At 42.0% G+C, this 26,871-nt stretch overlaps 1 protein-coding gene across 2 annotated transcripts in view; it reads right to left on the bottom strand.

Annotated features, from left to right (window-relative positions):
* Positions 1 to 26,871, bottom strand: part of SNX17 (sorting nexin 17) — a 1,062,675-nt gene that overhangs the window by 4,092 nt on the left and 1,031,712 nt on the right. The window lies entirely within an intron of this gene.

Raw genomic sequence — 26,871 nt, 5'->3', positions numbered from 1 at the left:
AAAGCAGTCAATAAAGCCTCCAAAAAAAAACAGATTAATATGTTGGCAATGTGAGGTAACAGTTAGTAACTGGACAGTGGAGTTTTGTGCCAGCTGCAGGTGACCACGTTCAAAGTGCATTAGTACTAGGTAAAGGGTGCTGTAATGACTGATGCATGATGAAACAAAAATGTGCATAAAGACAAAGCAGGTCATCAGGTGGTAAAAGGGGGCTTGGACCAGGCAATGTTCATTGGGTGAAAGTATGATGACTTAACAACAGTTGGCACATGGTTCTTTAGTGTCAATTTGTCTTCAAGTACAACTACAAGGTCATGTATCTTGGCATGAATTCAGGCCCATTACTCCCACAGATAATATAAGGATTAAAAAGTGGGAAATGTGAGTCCCTGAGAGAGGCAAACACAACTATGGCAACTACATTACTGTGCCAACAATAAGCTAATTACCAAGTATCTACTAAGGGATACAGTCAGTTATTTGCTGAAGAACTGAAAATCAACACAGTTCTGACAGAACATGATGAAGAGCAATGTGTTAACAGCATAGTAGTGATACCTCAAACTTCTGTACTTAGTAAAAACACCCAAGTACACCAGAAAAACAGTGAAAAGGGCAGGGCTCAGTATAAAGCCTTGTGGTATTACTACAGTCCAGACCAAAAAGGTAGGGTGTAAGCCACACCAAGAAAACAATGCCCACTGAAACTTCTCAGTCATTTCAGCAATAATCTGGTGATCAACTGTAATAAAAGCCACCGCGAGACAGAGGAGGATTAAAGTGAATAAACCTTTAACCTTAAGCACAGTCCCAAGTGAGGGGCAGTGACAAACCCAAAACTGATCTTAGAAGCAGTAATCCTTCAAAACAATGATAGGGCTTGTGCATAAGCCAGCTTCTCAAAAACCTTATCAATGAAAGGATAGATGACAACTGACAAGATCTTCAGTGCCCAGTGTCTTCTAAGCATTTCAATCACTAAGGCCTCCTTTAAAAATTAAGGAATGCCTTAATGACCTTAAACAAAATCAGACCAAGGTCCACCAGACAAGAAATAAGAAGCCTGATCAGACAAGTGTCAAGACCACAGATTGTCAAGTGTATGCCTGAGATTAAAATGAATTTAGATTAACTGGGTAAATGAAACTCATTCCAAAACCTAAAACAGACTACTATCGTTCTCAGAAAAACCTCAATGTGCCACATGTGACCTAAAATAGGCAAGCTTGGCTAAGAACAGAGCAGTGAGTTTGCATTCTTCAGTTGAAATCACCTAAGTGGCATGACAGGATGGGTCATTCCACATATCAGCCACCTGAAACACCATAGCGGGTTGCTTGGGTACAAATAAGACATCCCTGGAAAACAAAGCAGTCTTCTTACATGAGAAGTCTGATGGTATAATGTGCAAAACTCGTCCAGCCTAAATTTATCATACAGATATGGTACAACTGGCACTCAAGCCTTTGTCTAACCTAAAGAAGAGATCCCAGCTCAGATACTGGGGCTCGCAAGCTATTAAATGGAAATACATGATGTGGACAGCAAGATCAACATAAGTCACAGCAGAGTGAAAAGCCTGCAGAAAAGAAAACAAATGGTCACAATGCTGAGTTACAGAGGTCAGTATGGGGGAAAATAATTTTAGGTTCACAGGTAGATGTCCGTTTATATCACTGTTTCAGTATGCTTTACTACAGGGATCTCCCACCTAAGATAGCCCAACATTTGGCCAGTACACTAAGATCTCATAAACGCCACAAATCACACATATGGTCCCCACATAGGATGTAGGGCATAAAGGTGACATAAGGACACAGCTGCCCAGAACTACTTTGCCAATACTCCGAACACCATTATCACTCATCGATCTGAATGCCTTGTTGCTGTGCTGAATACTTAGATGTCAGTTAAGTGCCCCATTAGGGCATTTTTTTCTTTCTGTTGGTCTTGTATTTTATTTTGCTTACCTTGAGTTCATGTCATCCAAGAAAGAAAAATGTCAGTGTGGGAGGCAGACTTCCCATAAGGATCACCACTGAATACTCTCTCTTTTGTTTGGATGCTTTCCGTAACCATACCGCTTACTGCAGCACAGACAGCTCAGGTACTATTTGGATAAAACTAAGGTCATCTGTAAGTCTGACCAGCTTTGTTTCTTTTCAACCCAGCACACTAGGTTTGGCTGTTTCTAAGCAAATCATCTCCTCCAGGATATTTTAGACCATTTATTTTTGTTATTCTTTTCATGGCAAATCTTTGCCTACTTCTTTTAGCGCTCATTCCACTACGGACGTTGCCTCTTCTGCTTTCTTCAAGGGGTTTGACACCAGTTCCATCAAGCTGCTACTTGGTTTACAATGCATACCTTTACTAAACATTATAAGCTGGATATGGTTTCTAGGGCCAGAGCAGGTTTTGCTAGAGCCATTTTGAATGAGTTTGTTGAAGGGTCTTCCTAGATTTCTACCTCCCATTCAGTTTCTTGAGCTTTTTTGCTCTCAGTTCTATGAGAAATACTGCAACAGTGGTATAGAAGGACATAGTACAGTTGTGTAAAATCTTACCATAACAGTCGATGCACTTCTCTTCACTGTTGCAGTATTCACTAACAAACTCCATCCCCATCTTGTTTTTCTGGTTTTTGTTTTGGATTCCCTTCTGGCTGAGGGTCTCCCCTTTCTTCTGCATTTTCTCCTGGATTTGCATGCACTTCTTTGTCCTATGGAGACTGCTCTCTACTGGAGCATTCAGTTCTGGGTAACTGTATCCGTACATCACCTTTATGCCCTACTTCCTGTGCTGGGAGTATAATGTGTGACGTATGGTGCATACAGGATCATAAGGCTTTGGTATACTGGCGGAACTTTGGGTTATCCCTAAGTTGGAGATCCCTATAGTGAAGAATACTGCAACAGTAAAGAGAAGGATTGTCTAGTGTTATGGTAAGATTTTACACAACTGTATTTTACTAGGTGTGAAATCCAAGTGAACAGTGAGGATGTTAGCCCAATTTCCCAACAGTCCTAGAGCACTGTCTGCTTAAGTGACATGATCAAAGTCACACTAGGCAAATGGAGGCTGAGAGGATCAAATCTTGGACTACAAGCAGCAACTCCATAACAGATGCAGCCTTAACAGTCTATGCAACATGACAGACATAGATACAGAAATAAAACCATTTAAGTAAGGAAACCCTCCATCAGGCTACTTTGGGGAAGAATGAATGCAAGGTAATATTAACTTTGAATAATGCAGGAGTATTAGTACTGCATACAAGACATGATAAAAAAAAAAAAAAAATAATAATTTTTTATTTTATGACCACAGCAGTACTTAAAGCAACAACTCCTTAATGTTCTACTAAAAGTGACCAGAAGAAGTTCTGACTGACATTCAAAAAGCTAAAGTGGACAGTTTTATCCACTTGAGTTACTTAAATATAAATTATGCGGGTCAGGTGCAGACATCTTATTTACTCATACCTTCATTAGACTGCCAGTTGGCTGTGTTTAGGGTTGGCAAGATAGCACTTTTACCTTGTATTAGGCTTTAAAAAAAAGAAATCAGTCTATCAGAATGAAGCAAATAACGCAACTTAAATAAAGACATCACCTCCCTGATCTAACCGAATGGTTACTTGGAGCTTAAACATTTTGTGTCGATCACGGTCTGCATGATTCTGTTTGGTTTCTTTGAGTTTTCCATATTCCAAATGTTAAAAATGACAATTGCTTTGTTACTGTGCATGTTGTTGTAAGAGGAGGAATACAGTGGCTATACTTAAGTACAAAACATGGCTGCAACTTGCAGTCTGTAGTGTGATACTTTTTTCAGTAAGCCGTGATTGCTCTGGGTAGTTTGCAGTAACTGACTTTATTTGAAGTAGAGACCATCTGCCACGGGCAATATTTTAATTCCTTTTTGTGGTGGTGTCTCCTTCAGCTCTAGTCTGCCCACACCAGGAACCATGCAGTGCAGCTGCTGGAAAGACCTAGCCTCTACATTACCTTCTTGATCTGGCATTAGCAACAGTTGGCAAGAGCAAAAGCCTAATACCATCCCTTAATATACTGGCATCACTGACAGTTAAACAGCTGGACTTCCTGCCTGGGAATATGTTGAAAAAGCTGCAGCGACTTGTGTCAATGAGCTTTTAGTGCTTTTAAATAACTGACAGCGTGTTTAGATTATTTACATTATTTTAACTTTTCAGACGGTTAGCACAGAATTTTAATTACTGCTCACGATCTGTATTTGCTAAAGCCATTTTAATAATTTCCTCTTGCTGTTTTTATAACCTGGCACTTCACATGCTGTCCACTTTAAAGGTAGAGATTTGACTAATGTTATGGACTTCTGTACTGGTTTATATAACACCTGTTGTATTAAATACTGCCCGCCACACCCAAGACCTACTGTTGTATTACTGTTCTGTAGGACCAGTTTTATTAGCTGTTAATCAAGTTTCACCTCTACAGCGATTTGGACAGACTTCCATTTTCATGAAAAAGGTTTCTTTATGGAGCAGAATCCTTTTCAGGATGTCTGGATTATCCCTGCGTATGTCACTTAGTTCTAGCTATCATCTGACTTACTCCTTCCTCACCTTTTGATGCTACTTACCTTGGATCTCCCTTGCATTACCTGCGATGAAAGAGATAACGGGAAAAGGAAGAATATGCTATTTTACTTGATTTAATTTCTTCAAGTCTTTTGGGTTTCTAATACCATGACAGGAATGGATCCTATTCCTACGTCAAAGTATGATTAAAGTTCATGAAATCAGTATTGTTTCCATCTTTAATGCTAGCCAAAACTGCTCTTCACAGCACCTGTGACGTGCCCAAAACTGACGACTCCTGTAATTCATATGGAGTTATATGTATCAGTAGCATATCTAAATATGGCTGTAAATTCTTTTTTTTTGGAGATCCATTGCTCCTTCTACTATTGGAATTGTCTGGGAATCCTTCTTCTACGTTGCCCTCACTTCTGCCTGCAAATCCAGACATTTTATGACTTGTATGTCTCTGTACACAAGACACTATAATCACTAGGTATTGCAATTTCTATGATCTATGCTACTTTCGTCTTCTTTTCATGGACTACTGTCTGGTGTTCTTGCAACAGTTTTTTTTTTTTTTTTTTTTTTAAATGTTGGCAATGGGTGATTCCATGTGATATAAACTTAGTCATTTTCCACAATGCTTTGTAGCTCATGTTTCCAATGCTTCTCAACTAGTTCAACATTGCAATGTTTATATAATTCCCAATGCAACAGTCTTGCCATATTATTATGCCTTTCAGGATACAGGCCTTCTGCCATTATGTATCGCACCCAGCAACAAGATGTGCGACTATTTCCAATTCTGTTTTACAAAACCTGCACTTGTCTCTTTTTCCAACATGTACATAGTCTGTTATATTATGGGTTGCCAATATTAACTTTTTGACTTTTGGTTTAAATTCACCTCTCCTTAACCACTCCTGCATGAGATACTGATTGACATGAGGTTTTCCAGGAGTTTTTTATATTTAAAACTATATTTATGCCTTTTCCACATTTCTTACCTTCTCATCTTATCCTTTCTCCTTAGATTCTTTCTTTTCTTTTTTGGCACATTCAGTTGCTGCCTGATTTTTGTCTACTTCTTATTTGGTTTCCATTCCTGCTCGACACGGATATGCTTCTGCTAAACTGAGCAGAGACGTCATCTTGTTCTCCTTATATTTTAACACTTTCACTATGTTTGGATATTGTGAAGTCAGCAGATACGTATGCAGTCCTACATTTGCAGCTCTACACTTGTAATCAGTTTTGATGAGGCCCATACCTCCTTCAGAATGGGGAATACACAATCTTGGTATAGTCTGATTTTTTATAAATCACCCGATAAGTGTGGAACATTTTTCTTCTTTTCCTGTCCAACTGTTCCAATACTTTCTGAGGCCAGTCAATCACCTCAAAACTGTAAGCTAGAACAGGAAGAGCAAATTGGTTCATAGCTTGGACTTTGTTCCTAGATGTCAGGGCTGTTTTCAGTATTAATTTTGCTCTTCTAGAATATTCCTTACCAAGTTTTATTCAGATTTATTCATTTCTTATTGTCAAGTCTTCATCAATTCCCAAATATTTATACACTCCCTCCTGCTCAAGTTCCTTTATATCACACTTCTGTCCCAGAGTGATATTTCTTTCTGCTTTAAAGGTTGATTTGCACATTTATCAACACCAAATGACAGTCATATCATCTGAGAAAGCTTTTACCATGCTTTCAGGTTCCTCTAATGAACTATACAGTTTTAAATCATCCACAAAAAGAAGATGAGAAGTCATTACACTTTGTTTTCTGGGAGACAAATTGCTGCCATGATCTAATTTAAGTAGACAGCTTAAAGGATTAAGAGCAAGACAAAACAGCAGTGGTGACAGAGTAACCCTGGAATATCCTCCGAATTTTTATCCCTAAGATAATAATTTGTCCTTTATCATAGCTTAGCTGCAGAGTGGTTTGCCACTGTTTAATGCTCGCTGTAATGTAATTGATCAATGTAGGGTATATCTTACACACATCCGTAAGCAGTCCTTTATCCCTAATGTGGAATGCTGTCACATGCTTTCTTGTAGTCTATCCATGTCATACTTAGATTCTTCCCTTTTTTCCAATTCTCCTTTATATCTTTAACAAATTGTTCCATATGCCTTTCTTTTATTACAGTTTTGTTTTATTGCCATGCTTGAGTTTTCTTTTAAAGGGCTATAAACTCTATCAGCATCAATTCCAGTATATAGTTTATGTATCATAAGAAAGCAAGTTATTTGTGTACAGTTTCTCGTATAACTTCTAGGGTCACTCTTAAGAAGTATAATTTTTCCTGTTGTGTACTCAGGTTGGTGTTTGCTCAGAATGCATGTATAAATAGTTCTTACTCAAGACTAAATCTTTGGGTAAAGATGTTAATACTTTTAGCCAGAAGTTAGGTACTGCATCTGGTTCTGGGGTTTTCCAATTAGAAATTTGGTTTAATTTTGTTTCAACTTCCCTGGCCACTACTACTTCCCATTTCATATCCGGTACATTTGAACTTTTTACTCCTGTCCACTCAGCATCTTTGTTATGTTTCACAGGGTTTTCACAGATACTTCTCCAAAAATTGTCAATTTCTTCTTTTTTTTTGGTGGTATTTCTATTCCTTTTGCCTCGTTTCCCAATTCTCTATAAAAAATTTTGGAGGTAATCAACAAATTGCTTATTTTATACTTTTCCTTTATATTTACCTACATATCTTCTAAGTTTTTTTGCCTGTGCTGATATCTTTGGCTTATTATTTACAATACTGTACGACAAATCCTGGTCTGTTCCGATGCTGTGCGTTGCTTTGATCCTATCTTTCTAAGGATTTTTGTTACTCTGTTCCATCTCTTCTAACAGTGACTCTTCTTATCTTAATTGCTTTATAGTTTTATCTATTCAATATTTCCACAATGGCATTTGATTTCTTCCCTTCCTTTCACTTACTGCACTGTATTTTTGTGGTAAGACTTTACCTGTTATTAATTTAGCTGCACTTACTTCTATTATATTATGAGTTTCTGTGAACAGTCTTGATTACCGTGTTCATTTGTTTTATCAAACTTCTAACATTTTGGTCCTGCTGACTTTCTGTAATCTATTTCTTTCACTGATCTTAATGTCTATCCATCTCTATTGAATCAAACTACTCCCTTAGATCACTTTCTTCTAAACTAAGGGCACATTCTTTGTTTTTTCTGTTTCCTGAAAGCATTCTACAGAAAGTTCCAGAACATCTTCCTGTGACATTTTCTCTTCCTGCATCATCCATTGCTCTTTCAGATGTGAACTCGCTGGCCTATCACGCCACAACACTGACTGTGTCAGAGTTGCGACCGTTTACCGTTACTTCCCTTGCTGTGCAGCTCCAACTGAACTGTTGCACTGGTTTCCTACTGAGGGGTCCAAAGTATCATCATATGGTAACAGATCAAATGCTTCCCATTTCACTGGATTCCCTAATTTGGGGACTCATTGTTCCATCATGCTGTGATGTTAACGGTGTTGCATTTTCCACAATAAAGCCTTCACTTTGCAGGTAATCCATAACTTCAGTTTCTATTTCTTTAACTTTTCCTTTACTAACCTTCTTTTCTACATTCCCATTTTTTTCTTAGTTTTTTGTATTTAAATTTTCCATATCCGGTACCTTTGCCTGTATTTCTCTGCAAATATCTTTGGTGCTGTTTTTTTTGTATTGATTAGTTTTGCTTTCTCCTTTGCATAAATATCACACCATATTAATTTCTTTTTCTTTACCATGTCCATATTTCTTCTTCAGATGTCTCCCGCTCCTCCTGTTTCTCCTTACTTTGGAGACTCATTGTTCCATCATGCTGTGAGACATAACCTGCGTTAGACTTTCTACACTAAATCCTTCACTTTGTAGGTATTACATATCTTCATCTTCTATCTGTTTAAACTATACTTTACTAATCTTCTACTCTATGTTCCCCTTTGTCATCTTATTTTTGTATTGTGAAATTATTCATATCTTTATTGCCTTTGTCTGTATTTCTCTTCAAATTTCTTTGGTGCTGATTTTTTTGTATTGATTAATTTTACTTTCTCCTTTGCATAAATATTGCACCATATCAGATCTCTCTTTCTTTCTCATGTCTACGATTCTTTTTTAATACCCATCAAAAATCTCTAGATTTTGTTCTTTATATTTTCACACTTCATCAGTTGCTTCTTGTTACAAATGGCATAAGGTTTCTTTGTCTATATAATGTTTTTCATGAATCTGTTGTGTTAATAAACACAAATTAGCATTTTAAGCTTTTGACAATTCTTCTTGAGCAACTATTTTCTTTCCCTCTAATTTCTCTCTCAGTCTTTTTGTACATCATGTATTTGGAAATTCTGGGCTTCTTGAATAATACTAACAATACATAATTTCTTTCTAATCCTCATTAGTCTGCTCAATCATCTTTATGGCTCTTTTTTGGCCTGTCAGTTTTTGTGTGGACTACTACTTCCTTCTACAACAGTAGGGCCATCCTCCCCCTAAGCCTGACTTAGACCCATTGGAGGAATGTTCTGGTGTCTTGAGGCTTCTACACTGTCATTTTTTTTTCAATCTTGGTACACGTGTGCCTACCAGGATTGGGCACTTTTTTATCCTGGGACTTGTGCTTTTTTTATTTTTTGACCTACTTCTGTCCATAAGATATGCTATATAAAATGCAATCTATGTATCAGTACTGTCTTGGTGAGATTTTGCAAAAACAGAGTTCATCTCATGAAGGTACTCACCAAGACTTGAGGATGAATTCAATTCCAGCAACACTACTCTCCTTTGCTTTCTGATTATATCATCTCTCCATTCGGACCACTCTACAGTAAGGGCTGCAACACTGTTTTTCCCACTTTGCTGCTCCTTCAGTAAAAGTCCCCTTTAAAGGTAGGGTAATTTCTGCAGTAATGAAGTCCTCTTGTGTGACAAGTACAGTTATACAGGGACTTGCAATAACTGTAGATGATAGAGTATGTTTCATTGCTACAGCAGTGAAAGACACTGGAGCAATGATAATACTTAGGGCTTCAGCCACAGAAGGCCCAACATCCAGAGCTTTACACCCTTCATGCTCTATGAAGGATGGACACCCTCCCACCTGGACATCAGTGCATCTAAGGTATAAGAGGGATAGCCTATGCAACATTTAGCTCTTTCATCCCCTGTCACAGCCTCCAAGGATCTGGTTCAAGGCCCCATTATGAGCTGCAGAGGTGGAATCTACTCACAGGTATGGTGGCTCACCCAGAAGAATCCTCAAACCCTCTTCTCCAGGTGCTAGGTCAACCTAAGAGGGGCAGTCTGTAAGGGTTGCAGAAAAGGAAAGTAGAAGGATAGGAAGGATGTGCAATTAGGCAACCACCCCTTCCACAGGATGCACAAAGAAATAGAAAAAGATGGGGGGGAATTAGACCACAACAGTAAACGTACCCCAAAATCTAAAATTCTGCTAAGTTCCTAGCATAACTGTAGCATGTGCAGCTTCTCTTAAGCAAAAATCAAGTCCTTGGGAAATGTGCCAAAAATGAATGACAGCTGCATCACCCAAACTGTATAAAAGACCACTTGTTTTGGGTCCCTAGTTTACATGGTAAGGCAACAGTACAGGCTCTTTCCTTACCATACTCAGTAGAAGGAAAAAGGAATACTAACTCAGCAAAACAAGATCTGTAGTAGTATTTTTGACCTGTCCTCTTTTATCTATGTATTGGATGAAAGATGTACAGAATTAGGCCTTTCCAGATTACTGGGACAACATCTGTTGCCCAGGTTCCTGTAGTCAATGCCCAGGTGCAACTTTTTTGAGCTGTTTTCTGAAGAAGCAAAAATGTCTATTTCTGTCACACCCAAACTGTAGATCAAGTCCAGAAATATATCCCTGTATGACCAATTTGTGACACTCTACCTCCCTTCTGCTGCAATGGCATGCTAGAATGTTCTTTTCAGACGTGATGCCATAAAGGTCATGCTTGACTCCTTAGCCAGGTACCATACCTCCATGGCTAACCAGCAAAAGAGATGTGCGTGTTTTCTCCATCTTTGTTGATGTACCATACGATCATGGTGTTATCCTGTCTGCAATGATATACAGGATCCCTGACTGTACAGTTCTGAAAAACAATATCTAGAATTACAGCCATAATTTCTTCAGTATTAGTGCAGTTTTCTCTCTGCATTTTGTTCCAGCTGCCCTGGATGTTCAGTTACACAGACAGTACACCCCCAGCTTGTGTTTGTGGAATATGTGATGACTCTCTGGGTGCCTGGCTCTAGCTTGATTGTGAACTCTGGGTCAAGATTCACCTGCTGCATCCACCAGGATAACTCTTTCTTGAAACAGGGTAGAAGGGGTGTGGGATATTGCGGGGAGAGGGCTTGTTAGCACCATTGTTTATCAGGTACCACTGTCATTTCCACATGTGAAGCCTGGCTAAGGGGATCATCAGAATTTAAGAAGTCATGCATCCCACTACACTAAGAAATTCTCCTGCAGTAATTTGAGTCGACTATGCTATGAAGCTGAAGTATTCAGTCAGGAAAAGCACATTCTCTGAGGTAGGAAATACTCTCTGATTCATACTGTCCAAAAGGGCTCTTGGGAACAGGAACTGTCAGGTGGGCAATAGCTTGTACTGTGGTAAATTCAAAGAACCCAGTTTCTGGCAGTTAAATATATGCTATAGAGCAGTCTGTATTTCATCTAGGGTTGGTGCTTGAATCAAGCAGCCATCTAGGCAGGAGTACATATGAATGCCATTAGTTCTGCAGAAGGTACTTTTCAAAAACTTTGAATACAGTTAATAAAGCAAAGGGCAAGGTAGTAATTTGGAAGTAGGCACTTGCTGCTTCATATCTAAGGTACTGCATATCCGTACTAGCTACAGGCACATGGAGGTAGGCATCTTTTATATCCAGGGTAACCACAAAGACATGAAGAAAGAGAAGAGACAAAACAGATGAAAAGTTTTAACATTCTGAATTTTGGAACATTTAATAACTTCTTTAGCCTAGGATAAGTCTAAGACTGGCCTCCACGTGTTGTCTTTTTGGGGACTAGAAATACTCTTGAATAAAAACCTTTGCCCTCTTCCTCTGTTGCTGCTCTCTCTACAGCTAACTCCCACAGAAAGTACTGTAAAAGAGGGTGGGGCCAAGAGTTCAGTGTACTGGTGAGTATTCGAAAACTTTGACCTTTTGTGAACTGGAGTTTAATCTTGTCAAAATTCTTACGACCCAAATGCTCTCAGTGACCTTCTCTCATTCATTTACAAATAAGCCTAAGGAACCTCCAATTATTTTGGAGGAATGTGGGTTGGTTAGGTGGGTATGGAGGAGATGTATTTTGGGTGGGATTTGAGGGATAGGGGTAGGAGGCGATAACCGCTGTACTCAGACATATCTATTCCCTTGTGGGATATTGGCCCTGAGGATCCCAGACTTCCCCTTATGGTACACGGTTGGCATTTCTTCTGACCTGGCCCTTCCTTCCTTTTGAATGCTTACCTTTGTCTTGCCTACATGAAAAGGTCAGCTTCTGCTAAGGCAAGATGGCAGAAATCTGAACCTTAGAGGTCTTTGCCCTGCATCTAGGGGTGGTGATGGCCCTGAAGGTATACAGTAAGAGTGGGCACCAGTGACTTTTACCTTAGAAATTCAATAATTCTTATGAACAAGAACCAAGGGAATAGTACCTTTATCCTCAATTCCCACATTCTGGGCATTAGAGCTCCAGGCTCACAGACAGGCATCCACACCCACTAATGGTCAAAGGGTCTCAGCTCAGGAGGATGTACTAACATCTAAGTGCACAGCAGCTTCCTTAGGAGCATTGTTAGAAGCCTCAGACCAAGCAAGTGTCAGTCAGAGGCTGTAAAAAGTTTCTTCACTGGACTCAACGCTATCCAGTATAGGGTGGCCTTCAGACACAGAAGTGTGTTGTTGATCTCACAGTATTCATCCTCTCTAAAGGGCACTTCTTAAGATTTCTATACGAATAGTTCCCGAGTGACTTGGCCACCATCATGGTGGTCATGGATAAGGCTCTCAACACTGCCTTGTTCAAATAATCCTGGAGATTTGTTTCTCTGCTTGATGCTCAACAGGCTGAACAAAGCACTGTGGGGACATTAAGCAAATAGTTTGCTCTGTCTTCCAAGCAAAAGACATACTGATTATGGAAATCTGTGCTTCCAGTATGCAACACAATATTTCTTCCTATGCCCTTTCTCCCCCTCTTGCTAATCAAGTCACTCCCTTTCAGATTCGAGATTACTTCCCTTAGATCCCCTAGCCTAGGGGGGACAAATGTCAGGAGGGGCCATCTAGGCAAACTTTGGGGTGCTTGGTGTACTCTTCAGCATCCAAGCAAAGAAAGCATTTTATGGCCAGCATAACCTCTTCCCTTGGATGGTGGCATGGGCACCTACATTTCTGCAGGGACCACCTACGCTTCTGTATGACTGTGTGTGCTACTTCGCTCAGCTAATGGCTACCATCATCAGCTTGGGTAGTCAAACCCATGTCACACCTGTACCTATCCCTTTCCTTTTGATAGACCCTGCCCACAGAAATGATCACACTGGGATTGATGGCCTGGGCCAGCCTGGGACCAATCCCTTGCAACCCTCTCACCCCGAGGATTTGACAAGCCCATCCTCCCAGCCCTGTGGCATCAAGCCCCAAGCTGCTAATCAAACTTGGGTTGCCTGGGACACAGTTAGGGCTTTCTCTCTCAATGCCAGCCACAAAGCCATAATACTACAATTACTGAGTTTATATACTAACATCTACAGTCCATGATGCTTGAAATCTTATATGTTTTTAAACATGCAGGGAATAAAGACAGGATTTGTTTTCTCAGTGAGGTACTTATCTGTACTCTGAAAGACAGGCTACTGACAATACTAATGTGACTTGAGCTGATCTTCTCAGGTACTGTGGCAAGAAAAGAAAAGTACAGTTGTGTACACTTACCATAAATGTAGATGTTAGACTGTATTCACTGTTGCAGGCCTTACAAAATGGGTTATCTGGCTCCTGGGAGCCCACAGTCGGACAGAATACCAAAGTCCTTAGTATATGTCGGCTGCCTTCGGTTTGGCCTGACGTCAAGACGTCAGGTACAAAAAGAAGGCAGCCAATGCCATTTCCTCAGTTTTTCTTGACCTAACTGTCAGGAGTCCCCAAAAAAAGGTTAGACCAGGAAAAGAAAATCCAGTCTGTGTCCTAGGAAAAAGGGGATTGGGGGGGGGGGACCAGGACTGCAACAGTGAATACACTCCAACATCTACATTTATGGTAAGTATATACAACTGCACTATGTTCATCGTGTTTCACTGTTGCAGTCCTTACAAAATGGGTTGATTCCCAAAGCCCAGGAAAAAAACAAAAGGGAGGAGGAACACCCACTGTTTAAGGGTTGGTAAGGATGCCCTGCAACACTGCAGAGGCAAAACCAGCCCTGGACTTAGAAAACCAGGATAAATTATAATGTTTAGTGAAAGTGTGGACAGAAGTCCATGTAGCTACTTTCAGTATGTCCCTAGTAGGTACACCTCTTAAAAAAGCTGCTGAGGTAGAGTTTGCCCTGGTAGAATGGGTCCTAATACTCTGAGGAGGAACCTTACCATGCTGTAAGTAACAAAAGTGAATACAATGAGCAATCCACTTAGTAATGGTCTGTTTAGAAATAGCTTTGCTCTGATCTCTAGGAGCAAAACTGACCAACAATTGATCCAACTTTCGAAAAGATTTAGCCCTGTCAAGGTAAAATCTAAGCTGTCTATGCACATCCAGGGAATGTAGTGACCTTTCCCCTTTATTCTGAGGATTAGAAAGAAGGTAGGCAGGTGGAGAGACTGGTTAAGAGTTAGGTTAGAAACCACCTTAGGCATAAAGGAAGGATTAGGTCAAAGAGAAACCCGATCCACATGGAAGACGATAAAAGGCTCTCCTGCCATTAAGGCCTGCAGCTCAGAAACACTTCTAGCTGAAGTAATAGCCAAGAAAAAGGCAGTTTTCCAGGAGAGAAACTTCAGGTGTGCTGAGGCAGCTGGTTCAAAAGGAGGCAGAGTAAGTTTCTCAAGCACAAAATTGAGATCCCAAGCAGGAGTAGGTGCCCTTCTGGGAGGCTTTAAATTGCTAGCTCCCCTGAGGAACTGTTTCATCAAGGGATGAGAAAAAATGGGACGCTCAAAGGAACAATGAGCAGAAACAGCTGAAGCATGGATTTTGATAGAAGAAAAGGAAAGTCCACCATTAAGCAAGCCTGCCAGATAGTCAAGAATATGAGGAAGAGCAGGTTGAGAAGGGCCTTCTCCTCTTGTCTGCATCCAAATGGAGAATCTTTTCCACTTATCTGCGTAAGATTTCCTAGTGCTAGGCCTCCTGGCCTCACGAAGGAACTCAGCCACTTGTTGGGAATGGTTTAAATTACGAGCCAAGCTGCCAAATGTAGAGTCTGAAGATGATGATGCAGAATTTTTCCCCCCTCCTAAACCAGGAGATCTGGTATCAGGGGAAGATGCCAAGGCTGAGACTGGGAGAGACTGCAAAGTAGTGGATACCAATGTTGTTTGGACCAGTCTGGAGCTATAATGATGGCCCCTGGTCTTTCGTCCCTTACCTTTAACAGCACTCTGGGAAAAAGGGGCAGAGGAGGAAATGCATAGATCGAGAGCTGTGTCTAGGGGAAGGACAGAGCATCCACCTTCCAAGCTTTGCTGTGATGATCCCTGGTGCAAAAGGTCAGAAGAAGGTGGATGGCTGGAGATGAGAAGAGTGCCCCAATGCTGAATGATGCGACAGAAGATGGCCTTGTTTAGTTGCCACTCGTGAGGATCCAGGACCTGCCTGCTCAACCGGTCTGCCAAGGTGTTGAGCCTTCCTGGAAGAAACTGAGCTGTCAGATGAATGACCATGGAAGCTGCTATGAACCACAGTATCATGCTTTGTCTGCACAGGGGGTAATAGTGCGTCCCTCCCTGCTTGTTGATGTACCACGATTGTGGTGTTGTCTGTCCAGTACCAGGAGAGAGAAGATGTTTGAAAGCCATTAAGCCCTGCTGGACTGCCATCAATTCCTTCAGATTTATGTGCAAATGAACCTGTTGGAGAGTTCCAAGTGCCCTAAATGCATCTGCCCTCTAGATGTGCTCCCCAAGCATAGTTCGAGGCATCTGTGGTGAGAGTCTGGCTGGCAGGAGGTGGACAGAAAGGCAGGCCTTTGTTCTGTGCACAGGCTGTCGCCCACCAAAGGAACTCCATCTGCAGGCAGGGAATCAGAGGAAGTATCAAGTCTAAATCCTGTGTGTGTTGACACCAAAGGTTTTTGAGGTACCATTGTATTTTCCTCATATGCAGTCTGGCAGATGGAATCATCAGAGTACATAAAGCCATGAATCCCAGGGCTTGCTGGGTCATGCCTGCCAAATTTTTGAAGTAATTCGAAATATCTATTTGTTTCGCTTGAGGGAGGAATACCATCTGAGTGGCTGTGTTCAGTCTCGCTCTCAGGAATACAATCTCGCTGGTGGGTACCAATTTTTACTTCTTTTCGTTGATGGTGTAGCCCAAAGAGGTGAGGAAGTTCTTTAAGAAGTCCAAATCCTTTAGAAGTTGCTCTGGAGAGTTTGTCTGAATAAAACAACTGTCCAAGTAAGGGTAAATTTGAATGTTTCTTTGCCTGCAAAAAGCAATGACTGGAGCCAGACATTTGGTAAAAACTCTGGGAGCAGAAGATAAGCCAAAGGGCAGTGCAGAGAATTGGAAGAGCCTGTTCCCCGCCCTGAAGGGAAGGAACTGCCCTGCAGCTTTCCCTTATTGGGATGTGCAGATAAGCTTCTTTGGGATCCAAAGTCACCAGCCAGGAATCCTTGGCCAGCATTGGCAGCAACTGCTGAAGAGTGAGCATTTTGAATTTGGGAATCACCAGAAAAGTGTTTAGACTGGACAAATACAGAATAGGGTGCCAGGTGCCTCCTTTTTTGGGGACCAGGAAAAGTCTTGAGTAGAAACCCTGGCCTATCTGTAGTGCAGGAACTGGCTCTATTGCTCCCAGGTTTAGTAAAGGAAAAACTTGTTTTTCTGCTTCTGCCCTTTGATTTGGGGGGATATCTGGGTATCCTTGGTGGACAGGGAAGGTGTGAAAGGAGAACTTGTAGCCCTGGGATACTATTTTGAGCACCCATCTGTCATCTGTGATGGTGAACCAGACATTTGCAAAAATGGCTAACCTTCCCCCCAAAGGAAACCCTGGGCCTGCAGAGGCAGGCAGGGGAAGGCCGGAGTCATTGGTAATGCTTGCTTTGGGAAGCTTGCTTAGAACTCCCCGATTGTGAAGAAGAAGCCTGCCAGTGCTTAGCCTTTTGAGGGGTGGAAGTCAATCCCCTAGAAGACCTGTAACCTCTAGGCCTAGTGCGAGTCTGTTTACTAGGGTCAGAAAAAGTCCAATTCTTAGAAGGGTAATGTCTACTACAACGAGGAGGCTGAACTTGCAGAAAGTCCTTAACAGTTTGCATAGATTTGGCCTTATCCTCCATCTTTTTCAACACCTCTTCTGCTTTGCTACCAAAAAGATTGCCCTTGTGCAAAAGCACATCCGGTTCAGAAAGAGGCAGTTCCCTGAGCCAAGCATGTCTTCTAATGACAGAACCAGTAGCTGCTGCCCTGCAAGAAGCCTCCAAAGTGTTGAAACCACAATGTAGAGAATGTTTAGTGACAAAAGTGGCAGAATTCAATAAATCATGCATGTCCTTACTCTCCCATCAGGGAAAGAACACCAGCAATGCTAGCCTTAATAGCCTCCAAAGTATGCTGCTGATACTTAAGCATATGAAAAAGACAATTAACAGACTTAATAGCCAGGGTGGAAGATGTATAAATCTTTTTACCCCATCTATCCAAGGCCCTAGATTCCCTGTCAGAAGGAACAGGATTTTTAGCAACCATGGCTTTAACACCCTTAGGGCCCTGAGAAATAATCTTTGGATCAGCAGTAGGATTCTTGAAAAGGAACGGATGAGAATCAGGAAAGTACAGTTTTGTACCTACCATAAATGTAGATGTTCGAGTGTTCACCCTGCTGTAGTCATCACACTTGGGTTATCCTGCCATTAGGCGGTCCCGCAGTCAGCCTGAATTCCAAAGTCTTGGTCCGGCGTCGGTTGCTGTCGCTTCTTCCCTGACGTCAGAGCGCCAGGGGTATATAAGAGGCATCCAACGCCAGTTTCTTCAGTTTTTCTTGCTCCAGATGTCAGGTGCCCCCAATAGGTAGGCAAAATATATATATATATATATATATATATATATATAGCTAGATAAAATAAAACAATACCTTTAGGCACAAGCAAATACACCACAGAGGTTGTATAGGATAGAGTGGTATAGATAAGTTCAGCTAGTTCAGAGGGGATGGAGGAAGGGTAACCTGGACTGCAGCAGGGTGAACACTCGAACATCTACATTTATGGTAGGTACAAAACTGTACTATGTTCATCGTGTTACCCTGCTGCAGCCATCACACTTGGGTCGAATCCTAAAGCTAAGGATGGGAAGTGGAGTTGAACAGGGTTAGAAGGAGCTAGTAGGCCCTGCAAAACTGCAGTGGCAAAACCAGCTCTAGTCTTAGAATATAGAGGTAAGTGATAGTGTTTGGTGAAGGTGTGCACTGAACTCCAAGTTGCAGCTTCCAGAATATCCTTGGTTGGCACTCCTCTGAGAAAGGCTGCTGATGTAGCTGTAGCCCTGGTAGAGTGGGATCTAATGTTAGCATGTACCGGTTTCCCATGATGCGTGTAGCAGAAACGTATGCAATGCCCTATCCATTTAGAAATGGTCTGTTTTGAGATAGCTTTTCCTTGTGATCCTGTAGCATAGGCTACAAAGAGCTGGTCAGAATTTCTGAAAGCCTTAGTTTTATCCAAGTAGTAACGTAATTGCCTGTGAATGTCCAAAGAGTGCAGGAGTCTTTCTGCTTTGTTCTGGGGATTTGGGAAAAAGGTGGGCAAATGAATGGTTTAGTTTAGGGCCACACTGGATACCAACTTTGGCATAAAGGAAGGGTTAGTTCGTAGAGAGCCTCTGTCTTGATGAAAAATGAGGAAATGCTCCACTGCCATTAGTGCCTGTAGCTCTGAGACTCTTCTAGCTGAGGTTATTGCAAGTAGCAGGGCAGATTTCCATGAAAGAAATTTTAAATCAGCTGAAAAAGCTGGTTCAAAGGGCGGCAGTGTAAGCTTTTCCAGAACAAAGTTGAGATCCCAAGTAGTTGTTGGTGCTCTCCTTGGCGGTCTTATGTTCTTGGCCCCTCTGAGGTACTGTCTTAGGAGTGTATGTGAGAATAAAGGAGGATCCGTGTTGTAATGAGCTGAAATTGCTGAGGCGTGAATCTTTATAGATGAAAAGGAAAGACCTTTGTGCAACATCTCAGTTAAATATTGTAGAATCTGAGGAATGTTTGGATCGAGGAGATTTTGGCCTTTAGCCTGGTTCCAGGCGCAAAATCTTCTCCATTTGTCTGAACAGGTTTTCCTGGTGCTGGGCCTCCTGGCCTCCGGAATGACATCCATAACTGTTTTGGATGGAGGTGTTGGCTGGTTGTTTAGGTAATTTGCCATGCAGCCAGGTTTAAAGTCTTGAGCTGGCGTGTAGAATCTGATTGTCTCGCTGGGTGAGCAGGTGAGAAATTTGTGGTAAAATCCATAGTGGGCCTTGGGCCATGTTCCTTAAAATTGGATACCAATGCTGGCGTGGCCAGTCTGGTGCAATGAGTATCATTTGTGGCCTCTCTAATTTGACTTTCAGCATTACCTTTGCTAGAAGAGGCAGTGGAGGAAAGGCATACACTGTTAATGTTTTCCAACTGAATGAGAGGGCATCCACTTTCCAAGCTTGTGGATGGAATGTCCTTGTGCAAAATTTTTGAATTTGGTAGTTTTGGAGGCTTGCAAACAGATCTATGTATGGGTGCCCCCATTTTTGAGCTATCACTGCAAATACTTGTGGATCTAGTTTCCACTCGTGTGGATCCATGATGTTTCTGCTTAGGTCGTCTGCCAATGTTTTTTTTCTTTCATGGCAGGAATTGTGCTTGTAATTGACCTGGTAAGACAGTGCAGTGTTCCACAAGGTCATTGCTTGCCTGCATAGAGGGTAGGAATGTGTGCCCCCTTGCTTGTTTATGTACCACATTACTGTGGTATTGTCCGACTTTATTATTAGTTGTCCTGGGTGTAAGAGGTTCTTGAAAGTTGTTACGTCATTCTGTACTGCTAGCATTTATTTTGATTGATATGCAGATGCCTCTGATCTATAGTCCATTTGCCCTGAATGCACTGTCCTGCCATGTGTGCTCCCCAGGCATAGTCCGATGCATCTGTTGTCATAGTTTGCCTGGCTGTGGGTAAGGTGAAAGGCTGACCCTTGTTGAGGTGACATGCCTGTGCCCACCAGAGAAACTCCTGTTGAAGGCATGGAATGAGTGGTATCATTGTTTCCAAGCTGTGGCTGTGCAGAGTCCATACGCTTTTCAGGTACCATTGTAATTTCCTCATATGCAGTTTTGCAAATGGTATTAGTACTATGCAAGATGCCATGAATCCCAAGCTCTGCAGAATTTTTCTTTCAGGGAGTTGGGTCTTTGTTGCCATTATTTTGAAATATTGAGTCAGCTGTTGTTTCTTGTCTGGCGTGAGATAAGCCATCTGGGCCGTTGTATTCAAGCTGGCACCCAGGAATATTACGTTTTGTGAGGGCACTAGTTTTGATTGCTTTTCGTTTACTGTGTACCCTAGGCAACTTAGAAGGTGTTTGACAAATGCCAGATGCTTTAAAACAATGTCCTTGCTTTCTGCTTGAATAAGGCAGTCGTCCAGGTATGGGTATATTTGAATTCCTCTTTGTCTGCAGTATGCAATTACTGGTGCCAGGAATTTTGTGAAGACCCTGGGCGCAGTAGAGAAGCCAAAGGGCAGTGCAGAGAATTGATAATGCATTGAACCTGCAATGAAGCGGAGGTATCTTCTGCAATTTTGTCTGATAGGGACATGCAGGTATGCCTCCTTGAGGTCCAACGTTACTAGCCAAGCATTCTTGCCCAGCATGGGAAGAAGCTGCTGTAGTGTTAGCATCTTGAAGTTTGGTACTTGCAGATACGTGTTCAGAGTTGAAAGATCCAGAATGGGTCTCCATGCTTTGTCCTTTCTTGGGACTAGAAAGAGTCTTGAGTAAAATCCTTGTCCTTGCTCCTGTGTAGGTACCTGTTGAATGTCTTTCATGCCCATGAGAGCTGTAATTTGTTTTGTGCCTCTGCCCATTGATTTGGTGGCAGGTTTGGCATTCCTTTTATCCTTGGTAAGGTATGAAAGTGGAATCTGTATCCTTCAGAGACAATGTCTAGAACCCATTTGTCTTTTGTGATGATGTGCCAGTTGTCTGCAAAAAATGCTAATTTTCCTCCCAAGGGAGCTGCCAGGAGAGATTTGCTTGGTAGTTGAGGATTGAGTCATTGTGTTTGTCTTCTGCTATCCTGGGGCCTGTCTTCTCCTCCATTCTGGGTAGCAGTACCCCATTGGCGAGGTTTGTAAGGGCCTTGTGACTGACCTCTGCCCCTTGGGCGTCAGTATTTGCCTCTCTGTGATCTGTCAGAAGCTGGAAAGGACCAGTTTTTGGTTGGCCAATTTCTGCTGAAACGAGTGGGTTGTACCTGCAAAAAATCCTTGACCGTCTGCATAGACTTTGCCTTATCCTCCATTTTCTTTAAAACCTCTTCTGCTTTGTCACCAAATAATACATCCTGCTGTAAAAGTGCATCCAATAATTTTGCTTTAACATGATCAGGAAGGGTTTTGTTCTTTTAACCAAGCATGTCTACGTATGACAGAGACAGTAACAGCTGCTCTACAGGAAACTTCCAATGAATCAAATCCACATTGTAAAGTATGTTTGCCCAGCTGTTCTGCTGCATGCAACAGATCCTGCATTTCCTTGAATTCAGACTGTTCAGTATGTGTGCTCATTTTTTGTTTTAATTGAGATATTAGGAATTGCTGATATTTCAGCATGTGAAACTGACAATTTAATGCTCTCATAGCCAGAGTTGCTGAGGTGTATATTTTCTTTCCCCATCTATTTAGGGCTCTGGGATCCCTTTCAGAGGGCACAGGATTTTTAGCCATAGAAGCTTTAGCTCCCTTAGGACCCTGGGAAATCAAGAGGTCTGTGCTGGGGTAGTAAAAGGAACTCTTGTTGCCTTTTCTTAGAATCAAAGTAGTCCTGGCCTTCCCAGTGGAAATGTTCCCTCATGGTATGTAAAGTTTCCCCAAAGGAGTAGACTTCAGGGGGAGATGCTGAGGGAATAGAGTCTTCAGCATCAGAGTCTTCATAAGGTGAAGAAGAGTAATCCTGTTCCTCAGAAGAATCTGAGGAAATTGAAACCTGGTCAGAGGAAGCATAATCCTCCTCTTGCTTGTCTTGGTCTTTTAACAGGAGGGGGATGGGAACCCCTGATTAGGGTAATCAAATCTTCAGCCATCTTAAGCATCTGTTTCTTAGGCATGGGGCCTTGAACTGTAGACTGATGTACAGTCTTCTTTGGTTTTAAAGGAGTTTTAAGCTTAGCATAAGATTTAATGGTGAGTGTAGTCGGTCTGAAGACACCTTCTGCAACCGGAGGTGTTTCCACTGCACCGGGGTCTATTTCTGCTCCGGTGTCGGAAGGGCCTAATGAAGATGGCTGCGTCGGCCAAGTAGACTGGCTGCGTCGGCCAAGTAGACTCCGCTTGAGAATCCGCAGCTGTCTGAGGTTCCAGTTCTGCGGTCATCAGGGGCTGCGTAGGTGCCTCACTGAAAACCAGAGAACTGACGACAGGCCCAGCAGAGGCCTCGGAGTCTGGCTTGTTCCTAGGCTGCCTGTCCTCATCCTTGCGTTTTTTATGCATGCCGGTCATCGGCTGCTCCGACGGCATGATATAATTAAATGTCCTACCAAAGTAATGTTGTGCAAAGTCAAAACAGCGTTTGATAGTTCGTTTATTAAACCTAGCACAAAACCAACAACCTGTGACGTCGTGGTCTGGGCCTAGGCAAGGAATACAATAGGAATGGAAGTCCTTATGAGGTATTTGCTTCCCACAAGGAATGCAATTATTAACTTTTTCTGACATCGGACTGAGGCAAGAAAAGGTACCCCAACGGGGTACTTAGCTTTATTGAAGACTTTGGACTGAAATTCGAATCGAAAATCTCAGGTGTCGGCCGACTGGCACTTGCGAACTGCTTCTGCTTCGGGCACCGCGCGACAAGAAAGACTGAAGAAAATGGCGTCGGATGCCTCTTATATACCCCTGGCACTCTGACGTCAGGGAAGAAGTGATAGCAACCGACGCCGGACCAAGACTTTGGAATTCAGGCCGACTGTGGGACCGCCTGACAGCAGGATAACCCAAGTGTGATGACTGCAGCAGGGTAACACGATGAACATCTCTGTAATACCGGTTAGGCTTTTTGGGAGCAGGAGGGACAGAATTAGGAGTCAAAATTCTCCATGAAAACATCATCAACAACATCCAAAACCAGTGGGATAGCCAAAGGCCTATGCTGTGGCAAATCCAAGAATTCCCTAATCCGCTTCTTAGAGTGAGGGTAGTTCTGACTTTCCCCATTTGAAATGCTCCCTAAGAGTATTCAGAGCATCTCCAAAAGAAAAATCTTTTGGAGGGGAGGCAGAAGGGATGGAGTCTTCTGCATCAGAATCCTCAAAACCAGAAAAAATTGGAGAGTTTCCCTCTTCATCAGCAGAGTTGCTGGAAACCTCAGAGTCTGAAGCAGGGAAAGCTTCTGGGGACAATTCCCTTATCCTTTTAGAAGGAGGTGGCTGAGAGCCCTTGATAAGGGTCAAGAGATCACTAGCCATTTTAACCATCTGAGCCTGAGGCATTTGAGGGGAGGCTGGCGCCTGCTTTGGAGTAGATTTTCGGCTGGATGGCCTGCTAGAAAGCCGGAGGGATTCAGGAGGCCATACCACTGCAGAAGTCTGAATCAAGGTAGTCAGTCTGGATCTGGTCTCCCGGCACAGAAAAGAGGCCTCAGAAGCCAGTGCCTGCTTAGTGGCTCTGGATCCATCAGAGGCGGCAACTGGCAGAGGGTCAGAAGAAGAAGTGGAATCCTGCGGTATGGAGGACTCAGAAAAGGTCTCCGCAGACTCCTGCTGCTGAACCTCTGCGGACTGCAGGGGCAAAGAAAGCGCCACACTGACTACCGCTGGGCCGACAACCAAATTAAGAGGGACGTCAGCTAATTTGACTCTAAGCTTGTCACGGTCCTTATCCTTGTGCTTTTTAGGAACATCTGAAGTCGGGAGACCAAAAGACGCCATAGAGACGAACTTAGGCCAAACTCAGAGATGCTTGAACAAGATCCTAGCTCTACGGCGTATGGTACGCGGGTTGAAAGAAGCACAGAGAACACAATTAGGGAATGCCGTGCTCAAGGCCCAAACAAATAATACAATAGGAGTGAAAATCATGGTGCAGAATCTGTTTTCCACAGGCAAGACGGTTAACTTTCTGTAACAGCCGTTAAAGCAAGAAAAGAGGGTCCCCAACAAGGTACTTATCTGAGGATGTCTTCAACTAAGCAGTCGGAATACAAAAAGAAGGTACTCAGCCAACCGGCACTCATGCAAAATGCTTCTGCTTCAGGCTCTGTGGCAAGAAAGACTAAGGAAATGGCGTCTGCTGCCTTCTTTTGTACCTGACATCAGGCCTAAACCGAAGGCAGCCAACAACATATACCAAGGACTCTGGTATTCTGGCCAACTGTGGGCTACCGGGAGCCGGATAACCCATTTTGTAAGGACTGCAACAGTGAAACATGATGAACATGTACAACTGTATATGAACTCAATGTAGTGGATAAATGTTTAAGTAGATTACTGTTGTAGTAGTCTTTGACTACTGGTACTTGAACCACAGGATTCCTAGACATACAACTCAATTTCTAGAGCTCAGAACCCTTTCCCCTTAGTGTAGTGGATGTATTACAGTTCTACCCTTACCGTTTTCTACTTCATGAAGGACATCACCAACTTGTTGTTCAATGAATGTATCCTGACAGATATATCATTAAGTCTTGTTCAATAACCTCTGTGCAAGGTTTACTTGTAAAGCAAGCATGCTTCCAAGTTTTAACAGCAGTTACTCATGACTTCATGGAGGTATTTTTTCAGCTATAGGCACAATGGATCATGTGAACAGCTATGTTGCAAGATGCTGATGCTAGCCTAGACAGTTGACCACTTGAGTCACCTTCCAACACAGGCAGAATAGCATTTTGCATTTAAGCAACCACTTAGCTCCAGAATAATGTCACGTGTTAACCATGCAGAATAAGGATGGGGTTATGAAATGTGAAGAACATTTTACCAACTTCATCTAGTAGCCTGGACTCTGCACAGACATGGCATAGCCAGACCCACCATTTTACTTTGGAATTATTCTGGACTCATGCCATAACACATAAGTCTACTTTTAAATTGTTACACAACTTGTCCTACAGAAGTCTATACCAGATTGTATGCTTTTCTTGGGGAGAGAGGACATGGGATAAGAGACATGTTTCAGGACTGTGGCACTAGTTACAGTCTAGAATTAGACTAATGGTGGAATAGCCTAGTGTAGCTGACCAGTTCAAAGAGGTTAGCAAAACCTTTACGTAGGCAAAAGGGAATCTCCTGATTTCCACTCAATGTTCCTTCATTAGGTTCATAACGCAGCTTTGTTCTGGAAAGGGAGCTGAAGATTGACATACCATCAGTATCAGACAATCTCTAGCAAGAACCATTTTTTGGTGACTTTTTTCCCTCCTCTCAGGAAGGTAAAGGATATGTGGCTTTGGGGTTGAAGAACCTGCTGCATTATCCCAGACACTGAAAAGAGAAAAGTCAAACTGACAGCTTTTATCTCCACGGCTGGCTACAATAACATTGGTCCTGGAAACACTGATGTCAGGACCAGCTCTGATTGTTGTATCTTTTCATCGAATCATCAGCATCAGCACCTGCTCTGTTATACACCAAAAGGGATACAGCATATGGGTGCTAACTTGCTTCTATCAAGGTTTACTGCTGGATTTGCTCCACCAACTCCCATTCTTCTTAGAAAAACTCCTTCCCTGCTTGAGCTGAGGTTTAAAGCCTGAACTTGTAATAAGCTCAATCATCAGGGCTGGCACACCATCCTTAGATATATGCAGACTTAATTTTACCCTCCGTTCTTCACAAAAGTGGCGACAACTTCTTTTCATCCAGTTTGAGAGGCTGCATTCAATCTACTATGGAAACCTTTAAAGGCTGATTTAAGGCCATTACAAATGGTTTTTTTTTTTTTTTTTTTAGGCTTACCTACTTTCTTCAGTAATATTCTCTTGATTTTTCTGTACACCAAACAGACATGCATGCTTCTGATCCCTTTCTATGACTCGGCCTTAACCTTTTCAGCAAAGTATATGGATCTTTTGTAGTAACACTCCCTTATGCTCTCTTTGTGAAAAATGCAGTAAGGCAACAGTCATGTTAACATGACTAAAGTCCAAAAAATGCGGTAAAATGGAAAGCTGCTGGTGCACTCTGGCTACCGAAAACACATTTTAATTCAAAGTTTTGTGACCCAACTTAGTGGCAGTTATTTAAAGTTGGTGCCATACAGGACTTTTGTGGGCAGTCATAAGTCACTCTCAAAACGAATGCTCTTCCTTGTCAAAAAATACTGACAATTGACTTCCGAACATGTCAACTGGAGAAGAGTTTTTAGTTCATGAATAAATAAAAAGTCTTCAAGCAAAAGACACAGTCAAAAAACAAATGGCTTAAAAATATGAAAAAAGTAAAAATGCCATCTTCTGACCCTGGCTTTATAGAGGGTTTGCGTCAGTGCACTTTAGTATACGCATCACTGTGGGATCTGGGTGGGATCAAATACAGACAAGAACTTGATGAAATATCAGCTGCTGCACTATTCAAGAGAAAGTCATACATTTTAGTTTACAGCCAAAGAGGCTCTTTCCAGAGAAATGCAAAGTACGACTCTCGTAGACATCAAGAATAATAAAAAGCCTTAGATGTAATACGTAAACATTAAAAACCATTACAACAAATTGCAATACTGTACTTATATATATATATACACATATATATATCCATACACACAGTGGCTATAAAAGCTATACACACTCCTGTTAAAAATGCCAGGTCTTTGTGATATAAAAAAAAGGAGACCACAA

The sequence above is a fragment of the Protopterus annectens genome, chromosome 2.part0 (genome assembly GCF_019279795.1).
Source record: "Protopterus annectens isolate FY-2018-M chromosome 2.part0, PAN1.0, whole genome shotgun sequence".
Taxonomy (NCBI): domain Eukaryota; kingdom Metazoa; phylum Chordata; order Ceratodontiformes; family Protopteridae; genus Protopterus; species Protopterus annectens.
The sequence above is the reverse complement of the archived record's forward strand: the minus strand, read 5'-3'. Positions and strand labels throughout refer to the sequence as shown.